Source organism: Vidua chalybeata, chromosome 5, assembly GCF_026979565.1.
Source record: "Vidua chalybeata isolate OUT-0048 chromosome 5, bVidCha1 merged haplotype, whole genome shotgun sequence".
NCBI lineage: Eukaryota > Metazoa > Chordata > Aves > Passeriformes > Viduidae > Vidua > Vidua chalybeata.
In genome coordinates this window covers 41518751-41531230 of record NC_071534.1, presented here as the reverse complement: position 1 = coordinate 41531230, position 12480 = coordinate 41518751, and the positions used below count along the sequence as shown (strand labels likewise).

General features: G+C 34.4%; 1 long non-coding RNA gene across 1 annotated transcript; it reads right to left on the bottom strand.

The window, feature by feature from the left end:
- Window positions 1–1007: 1007 nt before the first annotated feature.
- Window positions 1008–6164, bottom strand: LOC128787996 (uncharacterized). Its single transcript, XR_008430925.1, has 3 exons — window positions 6046–6164; window positions 3182–3260; window positions 1008–1256 (listed from the first exon to the last, which is right to left on the bottom strand). It is a non-coding gene; the product is annotated as an uncharacterized LOC128787996 (long non-coding RNA).
- Between the last annotated feature and the right edge of the window lie 6316 nt (window positions 6165–12480).

Genomic DNA, 12480 nt, shown 5'->3' with positions numbered 1-12480 from the left:
AAAAAAATTATTTTCTTTTTTTGCTTTCTCTAACTCCAGTGTTAATGTCATATGTACTGACACAGTACTAATAATGTGACAAAAAAAAAAAAAAAACCACCCAAAAAACAAAACAAAACTATAGCATTCTGTAATAACCTCAAGACAGAGAAGGTCCAGAAAGAACAATGTTAAATAGGGCAGGCTTCTACTGACAAAACTTACAACCAAATTTGCTGTGGAAGGAATTTTGTCTCATTAGAAAGTAAAGTGCAAGACATTTGTTAAGATGAAAGATAATCTTTCCTACTTAATAAAAACCAAATATAATAGTTGCCATACCAACAGGGACACTCCAAGAGTGAAATTACTAGATATTTCATATTTCTAATTCTAACACAAACATAACTTTTCTTTTATAAAATGCAAATCACTGTATATTTTCCACAGTTTATGCTGGATACAGACAATAATAATGGCCTGGAATAAAATAACTCTTACATTCAGCGCTTAAGAATAAAAGGGTAATGTTCATTAACTCTACTGAATAGTCTTCTGTATCTAAATCTGCACTTAGTCCTGATACCTTTATTTTTCTCCTTTAATATATGAGTATGCTTTCACTGAACCACATCAAATTCCTGTATTTTTAAGTTGGACTTGTGCTATTAAACATATAAGGTTCAAGTTTGCCACCTTACTGTCTTATGCAAAAATATAAAAGAAAAGGCTTATTTATGCACATCATTTCCCATCAGCCTCAATGCTAAGCAAAAAATAGCAAGAAGAAAAAACATATAATCAGGGCACATGGAAAAAAACCCAAACTTTTCTGTCCAAATGTTGCAAGGTGATATTTCTGACTGGCAAACAGCTGACAGTAAAATACCTCACAGTGCTTTCATTAGGAATATGCAAATTGTTAATACAAAAATTTTCCAGACCATTAAGCATGCTAAAGTCAACAATGATTTTATTAAATCATCCCAAAAACTGACAGGAAGGTTATGCAGTGTCTGAAGGACAAATCTTATGTGCTTACAATGGGTGAGCACTGTCATGAGCAAACTATACTGGAAATAGATTTCTCAGGTAACAATAAAACTGGAAATACTACAGGCTCAACTGATAAAATCATGCAGAAAATTCCTATAAACATATACACTGCAATATTTTGGCTACAGCTGGCTTTGAACCTTAATTGCATCTTTACAAACAATTCGTTGCTGTCAGATTTAAGCATTCTGATTTTTTCAAGGGTAGGAAATCAGCATGATCTGCAAGGAAACGGAAACTTAATTTCACTAACTCATGACCTCTTAGATATTATTAGCATTTCATGTGTTCCCATTCCATTCAAATCATCACATTCCACCGAAAATTTGTTTTCTTCTGTAATTACTAACTACTCTTGGAACAGCAGAAGCTTTGCAGTAAGTGTACATTGCAGAGAGGTAGGCAGTGATACAGTATGCAAACTCTCCTCCCTCGTTGCTAGTGCTTGGGCTAGAAGTTTGTTCAATCAGTAGCCCTAACTGATTGTTTTGGGGCTTTTCCAGGCTTTTCTTTTATAAACTGCTAACAAGTTGATTGCTCCTCAGTTAAAGGCTTATAGGATAAAATAATGGCCAACAGTCAAGTTAGCTATCTCAGAAGTGACGTGAAAGCTGATCAACTTTCCATCATTATAGAAGATTTCTTCAGGACAGTGCTGTAGGCCAAAGAGGTGGCAGAAACAGGTATGGCAGAAATACCAGTAGTACATTTCTGTAGCTGAGTTAGACACACTAAGCCATCTTTAGAATTGATGGATGAAATTAGACACCTCAAGGACAACTCACTGGAGCAATTTTGGATTACTATATTAAGGGGAACTCAACCTTTTCTGTAGCGTCTATTTTTCCCAGTTGACTAGATGGCGTAGCTAAGGTGGATAGTTAAGACTAAATTTAGTGTCTAGTTTTCAAACATTTTTTTAGAAAAAAATATATACAATCCTGAAGATCACCCTGGAATATACTAAATTATTTGTCCTTTTGATAAAAATATGCCAAGCACATGCTCTGGAAATAACATATCTGAAGGGAAAGCAATCAGAATTTGAAATACAAAAAAAATCTTAATTTAATTTTCCATTGTCCTAAGCAGTTTTTTACCTCATGATGCCATACACCCTTCTCCATGCTCTTTACAGTTTTGGCAGTTTTATGTGTTTGTATTGTATTTATGTGTTTGTATTTTCAGAAATTAACAAAATAATTGCTATCTGCATATACCACTTTTACACTTCACTTTTACACATTAGTATATTTATGTTCCCTGCTTTGCTCTATACCAAGCTCAGATTATCAGGAACTGACCACAGAAACCTCCCAGATCTCTTTTCATGTGGAAACAGTTACACTGATGCATGTGATTGTATCTATAGCTAAGATTGGTTTTTCTTTCTATGTGCATTTCTATGCTATTATCAGTCTTGAATTGAATTTCATCTGCAGTTTTTCAACATTCATTCACCCACAAGTGTGAGCTTTTATTGTGTGGAAATACTTCATAAACAAAAATTTTTAAATGGTTTTGAATTGTTTATTCAAATTCAGTACTATGTAAACATTTATTTCATAGATGTTTCTATCCAAGCACCTGTCCCTTAGTTTGATTTTTGTTTGGTTCTTTGGTTTGGTTTTTTTTTTTTTTTTTTTTTTTTTTTTTTTTTTTTTTTGTTTGGTTTTGTTTGTTTCATTAATTACCCATCTGGCACAGTGCTATTTTGATGATTACCAAGCTCCATTACCATATTAGAAAATATACTTATAAAAAGTTATACCATAAAATAATAGAGGTAAACATGAAGATTTACATTCACCAATTTTATAATATATAATTATTTCATTAATATAGTTTATAGTGATAGAAATTACAACTTTGGGAATCGATCTTGATACTTGTTAAGCAGAAAAATCAGGCACTATTTGGATATAAATTATTGTTTTTATAGTTTTCAAAATTTTCTTCAATAAATATGGGTTCATCTGTTACTGATCCCTTACACTTTTTCCTTAAAAATGAAATTCAAATTTAAATTACAAAATAAGAAACTTCTAGAAGATAATGGTAAATTTATTATCTTTGAGGCAAAAATCAAGACTATTTGTAGAATGTACTTATCTTACTGAAGAAACAAACAAAAGCTTTGCCTTACATTTCTGAAGTCAAGATGGCCACTCCTTTTTTACTGAGAGACATCCATTGAAATGCTTTCTTTGGGTATGACCAAAAACCTGTGATGCATGATGGATTGTTCAGCTGATTTACCAGCTAACAAAAGAATGCTACAAGAATCCAGTCACATCAGCAGGAAAAATGTCAGTCATTTTACCACAACTACTTGAAAATTAGGCATGAAATATTTACGTCATCATGGAAAATATCTACATTCAGATATTCATTCCCAGTAACTTGGAAATATGGCAGTTACTTAAACTACAGCTACTGCATAACCAGGCTTATTTACACAATTATACATAATACCAATTTAACTTCATTGTTGTTTCTCAAAATGGTATTTCTGCTCTTAAATCCAGAATGAGACCAACATTTTAATTTCTGCTCTAAATAACACAGAGGAGGACAACGTTGAATGTGGCTCTCTGCCTCTCAGAGAAACATTTTTCTGATGCTCAGCTGTCCCTTTCCTATTTATTCCTCTCACAAAAATGATTCACACTTGTCTTGACGAGGGATTCACAGTCTCCCAAACACCCTGAATCAATCTGTTGTATGAAGTATGTTCTTTCCTTGGTGAAAAGGATTAATGCAAAGCAAATGTCATCACCAAAACTTAGAGCAACCCCATCCAGTCCTTGTCAGCGCATTTTGCCCTTCTCGCTTCATCCACAATCATATTTGTATACTTCATCTGAACATGTTCCCTGCCTTTTAAGATGCAAGGACAGAGAAAGGTTTTCCAAGTTTCACTGTCAAATAATACCACCTGTAGAGAGTGCCTGATTACAGTACAAGGCAGTCTCTCTTTCTATCTCAAAATATCACATAAGCCCAACCAAAAAAAAGAAAAAAAACAAAAAAACACAAACCCCCCCCCAAAAAAAAACAAAAAAAAACCCCAAAAAACCCAAACAAGCAAACAAAAAAAACCAAACAAACAAACAAAAAAAAAAAACAAACAAAAAAACCCAAACAAAAAAAAAAAAAAAAAAAAACAAAACCAAAACACCCAAACAACTCTAGCAGCAAGCTGATTAGTTCCAGGATGGAGTTCTTTCATATAAAAATAAAACAAAACCAAAAAAACGTGGTTTTATAGTGCATAGGATCAATATTTGTCACTGTTGAATGAGGTAGAGAACTGTAGACAGTTGAGGAAATTAATTTAGTTTCCTCAGGATTTAGAGTCTCCAGGACAGCAACTCACAAAATAGTAGCAAGCAGAATCTGGACAAAATCCATACTCTTAATAAATTACTGGACTGTGTGGCTAAGGCTGATCATCATCACCTCATCTATGCAAATCAGAGATCTTTTTAAGCAAGACATTTTAAAAACCTTTTATTACAGTATACACACAGTCTACTTAAGTCAAGTTTATTGGGATTTGTGCTTGTAACTGGCCATTGGAAGATGCAGCACAGCATCTTTTCTCCTAGTCACGAAGGAGATGTGGATTTCTCAGGCTCATCAGTACATGATTGCAGCCCTTTGGGCTTTGTTCTGAAAGAGAAGTCCTTAAGGTACAAAGCCCTTATCATAGATTTGTCCTCAGATTTTCATCTTTAGATGGTAATGCAGAGCCTAGAGCTGTCATTCTAGAGCTGTCATTCAAGCTTTTTCCACTGTCATCTTTGCTAGTAAATAATGTACTTGATTCAGTACCTTTGCAGCTTGATATGGCTATCTATTCACTAAAAAATAATAGGTCAGTGCTCCTGCCAGAAGTAAGAGAGAGTTATAGTGGGGGATCATCAAAGGAATCAAGTGTGTTACAGTTATATCTTATCCCTCCTTCCTAGCCTGGGATTTTGATTTCTCTGCAAACATTTCTTACAGATTTGCTTATCCTCTTGAAAAATTAGAAATAACATTTCTCAGAGAGACACTATAAAGCCATATCCATGAGATTCGAAAACCAGCAGGCCAGTGATTTACTTTTCAATGACAAAAGGCTTGATCAGCTCTTCTTCACTTCAGGCCATTATTCTGTGAAGTACCTCTCATTCTAAGTCTCAAAAATCATACTGGAACTGAAAGGTAAAAGCACTGCATGGAGAATGACCTACCAGTTCAGCCCTTTACAGATCCACATTTCTACTGCAGTCAATGCACTTGGCTGAGGATGCAGTCACAGCATTAAATTTGTCTAATTGAAATAAATAGTATAAGTGTGTAACGTGATGATCACCTATAATGTTTTAAAAAGTGATTTAACATTCCTTTAAATAAATGCATCACAAACCATCAGCATGGAGTGTTGTGAGGAAAATTACAACAAAAGAGATTTTTTCAAGAAGTAACATCAGTGTTCTGTATTTTAAAAACATTATTACAACTAAATTGTAATATAGTTACAATTAATTGAAATTAATATAATTAGATTTTTTTTCTTTATGTATCATATTATTTGTTTCAGAAACCTGCCAACTGCAAAATCTCTTGTTGTTCTGTTGCCCTTAAAAAATTGACTACAGTAATTTTCAGTCAAAGACTCACAAATGATACTAATGGTAGGAATTGTAAATTTGAAAGATACAAAATTATGACTTAGAATTAAGTGATAATATAAAAAATCTATAAAGAATGAAATAAATGGCAATATTTCCATGCTTATATTTTGAATGTATCTGTGTAGAAGCTGTTCTGTTTTACTGACTTATCTCTAGACTAATTTATTCCTTGGAACTGCTATTTAAAACAAATACCGAAAAAAATGTGATACCATAGGATTGACGTCAATAGACCTTCCAAAGATCTACTGTGGGCCTAGGATGAAGGTGTCATTGCAATCTGTTGTATTTATGAAAGTCCTGTTTAAATCTTCTGTTTACTTACTTCTGTTGTTCTGGGTTTATAACACATTCATAGTTCTCTTTTTGCACCTCTGTGATCTGGTTTCCTCTTCTAATTTCCATTTCTGCTCTGGTGTCCCTACAGCATTCCCATTCTAAAAAAAATCTGCTAAACATGTATGTGTAGTAGAGGGTAAAAGAATAGTTTACTTCAGCTGTGAATGGGGAAACCAAGCCTTTTTTGCTACCTTTGCCCAGTCTTTGTTATTGAAACCAGCCTGATGTTATCTGCTTCTATCTCCTTACCTACTCATGTTTGAACACTTTTTGGATTACGGGAAAATAACCCAGTAGTAAAACCTTATCTCATTTGTCTATGTCTACACTGCTGAATAAAGTAGGACTAGAAAGCAAGCTCAAACCCTGAACTCAACCATTCATTCTGCTTAATAATTGACATACTCTATGGCATGGTTTTCACATGTGCCCCCTAATTGTTCTGGAAAATGCTTGGCATTGCAAGAACCAAGGGCCATTTCCCACCCAGAGTTCTCTCCACCCTGCAAACCTTCTACCTCCTCCAGCACTAATCCAGCAAGTCTTCCACCTTGAATACACCTAAAAGTCCTGTCTATGACACCTCAGAACCTTTAACAGATGGCCTCAGTAACAAGCTCTGAAAACAACATAATGGGCTTCAACATTCTTTCATTAGTTCAAACATATTAACTGAAATATAAAGAAAATCGAAACTCATTACTATATCTTTGGATCCAAGGATACTGTCCCAGGCACAGGCCCAAGGCTAAGAATATTCCATGGCTGTGGCCCGTCTATATCAGTGGTCCTTAGAGCTGAAGAGCTGTTCCCTGGCTGTTGCAAGTAGGAGGTGTCACCAGCTGTTGCAGGGGTGAAGATGCAGTCAACATTACTGCTGATACAGAGAGTCACTAAACTTGTCAAGGCTTAACTATTTATGGGTCACACATTCTTAGGATGAAGGCCTGGAGGGAAATAGAGTTTACATGAAGGGTTTGACCAATCAGTTTTCCTTTTTTTTTTTTTTTTTTTTTTTTTAATCTAAAGAGACTTCACTAAGCATTTTGGATTCAGGTGCTAAATTCTTTCCTTAGGCTAAACCCATAAATAATGAAGAAGGGCTCTCAACTTTTTTAAAGCACATCTAATGCTACCCTTTGAATGTAGCTCACTATACAAATATGTTGCAGAGAATTATGTCTTTCCCTTCAACTCCAACAAGCTTAAATCAACAGCTTTCATATCTCAAGTAAACTGCCTCCCAATGAAACGATAGCTTAGCTGGGGCTAACAGTGATATCCAACGCACCCAGCTAAAAATGTTAGCTTTGGATAGGCTTCATAGTGGGTGAATAATGTTGTTGGCATTATTATTTTGTTTTAATCCTACACTAAATGTGATGTGCATAAATTATCTAGGGAGAGATTAAACCTATGTATATTGCCTTCCACCAGGAAGCTCCAACCTCTAAGCAGTGTGACAAGTGAATGCACCCCAGTAATCACATTTTTTCCAGGCAACGGTTTCTGAAGAAAGCAGTTGTGTCTTGTCATAGGTTGAACTCTCTCGCCAGTTGAGAGTTGACTGTCCAACAAGCAGTTTCTGGATTGGATCTTTTGAGGAACAATCTTTAGGTTTCTAAAACATAATGGAGTTCAAATGTAGAAAAGGCTGTGCTTTTCAAGACAAAATAAGTCTGCAATCATAGACATTACTACAAAGCTCTAGACAGAAAAAGAGGGGCTCATTACATACAGACATCTCCAGATTCAAAATAGCAGAAGAGTATGTGTCTTCTGAAACATTTTGATCAGTTTCAGGTATGGAAATATAGGACAGAAAATTCAATCTACATTCATCACAGAAAATCACTTTTAAAGGTCTTAGCAAAAGACATTGCTCCATAAAAATAATATAAAGGCTACTATCTGAATTAGAATAGCTGTAGGGAGTAGGAAACTCAGTGCTGAAGGGTTAAGAATTGTATTTTTTTTTTGCATAGGAAGTTGAAGGGGAAAAAAGCAGGGAGAGAATCTACCTGGGCTCTGCAAATGCAACAAAAAATGATCAGCTTTGGAGAGGATAACTACTTGTCTTTTGGCAAAATTCTTATGGCATGTTTCAAAAATTGTTCTCTGCATGAGACATCCCAAGATAATTGCTAAATCAATGGTTGCCTACTGTGGTGAATGGCCTCAATTAAGAACCAGGGTAAACTTTTGATGAAAAGATTGATGAAAATACTTGTGTTAATACACTTCTTAATGGACAGCTTTATCTAACTACATAGTGGAGTGAAAGAAAATATTTCACTCAAATTTACATCATGAGGTCTTTGAATGGATAAGTTTTATCCTTTCTTGAGTCAATACATAGCTAATAGGTCAATAACTACAGGAAGCAACTTGAAGCTTGAATACAAAAATGAAGACATATATTCAAAAAGTTAATTCAGAGCTTAATTTTAAAGCAATGTCAAAATAACATAAAGATTAATATGTAAGGAGAGTAGACAAAAAACTTGGATGTGGCTAATACTGTATCCCATTTCAGTAGAAAGAGATCATAACACTTAACAGCTAAGAGAAGCTCTAAAATGCATCCATTTGGAATGAGGATCTTTGGGAAGAAAATATTGAGCAACTCTGGGAAGAAAAGTTGATTTAAATGTTGATGTCCAAATCGTAAAAATTATTGAAACAACGTAGTCAGAAATAGCAGATAATTGAACTTGATTGTGAAAAATGTCCTTTGAAATCCTCTTTCTGAGACTTACAGAAAGAAACCTCTGATAGTACTGCGCATGCACACTTCCTCTCCAAGAAATTTTAGGGTCTCAGTAAAACACTTTCATGACTTCCCTAGAAATTTCAAAACTACATAATCAAGAGTTACTTTAGTTTAAACAAATATAATTCACATCATTCATGTTCCTTCTTTCAAAAAAAGTTTATGTGACACTAATGGGTTAAAATGGCCTCTTGTTTCCTCTTATTAATTTGGATTTAGTTTAGGTTCTAATCTCATCCACAAACTGAAACCATCAGATTATGAAAACTCATTTATTCTTAATTTTCTATGTGTAACTGTACATGTGAAGGTGGGACAGAGAGAAAGAAGACTTTTATATTGAGGAGGTAAAGTAATAACATGGCAGGAAATAAGATCTGATGTAATTCTGATTGATGCCCCTTTCTTCAGTCTACAAAACACTGAGGTACATGACAAAGAAGACAAAATCTGTCCAAAGAAAGTTAAGGAAGTCACTACAGCCCATAAGCATAGGAATACAGGGAACCGCTGCTGTATTTGCAAATTGCCCTTTTTCATACAGTCATGTTCCAAATTTGCAATGCATCGGTATCTTCTTTTTCTTTTTTTATTTCCCCTGAATCTGCATTTAAGCTGTTCAATTCTTAAAGTCAAATGTATTTATTTTGTAAGTCCAACACTTGATGCATTTGACAAACTAGAAATATTTCTTCCCCCCTTTCCTGTAACTGCAGTAATTAAGTAACATGATGCAAAATGAAACATACTCCATATCAAACACCCTTATTGTGCTAAGCGTGGCAAATGGTATCTTTTATTTCTGCTCCGTCTTCATCCATTGAAGGACTGCAGCTAAGGCTGATGTCAGATGAGAAGACATGTAGAGATGATGGTGATGATGATGATAATTTGACAAAGTATAAATTCTTCCACAAAATGTATTTTCAGTCCCTTCAAGATGATGTGAACGCAAGCCAAATGTGCTCATTACCAGAATTTTCAAAGTTTCATTACATACACACAAATGAAGGACTATTATTATGCCTGTTTAATCTGTTGTTCCTGACATTCATACAAAATATGGCAGTACACGAGTCAATTCCCAGCTTTCTCACAGATCCTGGGTTAGCATCTTAACTTCAGGGTACAATGCAGAGATGGGGAGAGCATTTTTAGCTTTAACTCTGTTGTATTTTATTTGTGCTTCTAAATCCAGTGGTTCTGGAAAGGTTTTCTGAACCCCATATTATCAAGCTATTGCTCCCTCTGACTCAGTGATGTCTCATATAAAATGGAGTATCCCCAATATGTGGATATCCTATCCATAAATTTCCCAGCCTTCACACGCTCCACATCCCACCTGTTATGGTTCTTGCCTGAACTCAGGTTTGTTCTCTTTCTGATTGAGGGTAGGAATGTGAAACCAGTTTATTTCATAGTTTAAATTATTAATTTCTCCTGGGGCTATAGATATTCTGACAATAATGAAGAGAAGAGAAGAGAAGAGAAGAGAAGAGAAGAGAAGAGAAGAGAAGAGAAGAGAAGAGAAGAGAAGAGAAGAGAAGAGAAGAGAAGAGAAGAGAAGAGAAGAGAAGAGAAGAGAAGAGATGGGGCTTTTCTTAATTATGGTAGAATTGTCCTCTTTTCAAAACCATTCACAACTTGGCATTTAGGATCAGAGAAGTTTAAGATTAAATTCCTGTAAGCTGAACTGAAAACTAAATCTAAGGTGCACAGTACAAATAGATGTTATAACACTCAGAAAGAAATATTTGGCTTTCTCCAGCAGATTTTTCTGAATCTGGTCCATCTTCTTTGTTTTTTCTTACCTGTGTTTCAAGAAAACTGTTTATACAAAAAAAAATCCAAGAATTTTGATGTAAGAAATCTCTTTCAGTATTGGAGTAATATTTGGGGTAATTTATTGGTGGTTTTTTTCTGAATATTTCATTTTGCTATGGGTATGGTAATAATTTTTATTGTGAATGAACTCAGAAGTGTTCAGATTGGCAAATGAATGCTGTTCTAAATCTTAATAATGAAAGATCAATAAGTGATTTTGTGACTTGTGGCCACAAGACACCTTAGTCTCAAACTAAGTGATTTTTTTTCATTATTCTCGGATCTAAAGTGGAAAAATAAAACTCCAACCGCAAAACACTTGTTTTTCAGAAAAAAAATTATTTATATTGCTTAATTTGGAAGCTAAATTAAAAATCAATTCTTTGCACAGCCATAACATATAATCAGTCTCATTGACATAAAAGCACTGAAATACACAAATTAATTGAAAACTATATTCCTCTGTTATTGCTGAGATCTGTCACAAGTAATTTTAGAATCACTTATTGATCTTTCATTATTAAGATTTAGAACAGCGCTCATTTGCCAATCTGAACAATTCTGAGTTCATTCACAATAAAAATAATTACCATACCCGTAGCAAAATGAAATTTTCAGAAAAAAACACCAATAAATTACACCAAATATTACTCCAATACAGAAAGAGATTTCTTACATCAGAATTCTTGATTTTTTTTTTTTTTTTTAAGGGTGTGCTGCTTGTTTGGGTGGCCTTTTTAAAATGTTTTGAAGCCACAATATCTTCAACGCTTTTGTTCAGGATAATGACAGAAATGTATGATAAAAGTACTATAACACACTTCTCTGAGACAAAAAAATTAACAGTATAGTCATATGTGCACAACAAAACATGAGTGTTGGTTTATAAATAAGAAATCAGTCTCATTGTGTTTACTCAAAACATGACTATAATTATAACTTTCTCTCCTTTAAAAATTCTCACTGAGAAATGAATGGAAATGGAATTCATTATATATACATCCAATTTACCTTATACATCCTTTGAGTGTCATTGCCTTATTTAATCTGACAATTCTAAATTATCCATATCACTACAAGATGACTGGTAGGCAGGGTTTTTAAATGAATATTACTTCTTTTACTGTATTTTTGTAACTCTGGTTAGCTAATTTTTAAGAAGTCTGTAAGAAACTGAGAATATAGATGTCATATGTGAGAGAAAAAAACTCACTGAACACAAGTATTTCCTATCAAAGCAGAAAATAGCTGAACATTGGCTATTTCTACCTGTGCCAATTCTGAACACACTCAGCAAAGAGATGTTGCACACATCAAAAAATATCTTCTCCATGAATATCCCAGCTCAGCTGAGGGCAGCTGCATTGCTGGCCTGGGTTCATTAGCCATAGCTTTGGGCTTGCCAATGAATAAAACACTCGTGTTCCTGCAAAGCTTTATGGGGGTTCACAACATCTGTAAGAAGATGTACAAATACAATACAAGTACGGCAAAATTGTGCTATTTTTTAGCTTCCACTGCATATTACATCCACACTACAGGATCCTTTCAAAGCACGCTTTTCAGATGGACCACATTAGCAACTTTGGAGTACTTTAGCAAACTGCAGTTAAGTGAAGTGACCAACAAAGTTTTGTCTTTATGTTTAGGTGCATACATTGATGGGCAGGCAGGACCAGGCTGAAATTTCTCTCATTGCATCTAAAATAAAATCAGAGAAGATATTGCAATCTTCATCTTTTCCATTTTTGTCACTGTTCAATGTTGAAGACTGTAGAAGAATGTCTGTTACCCTGGAAATTCATAAGTTAGCATGCATAACAT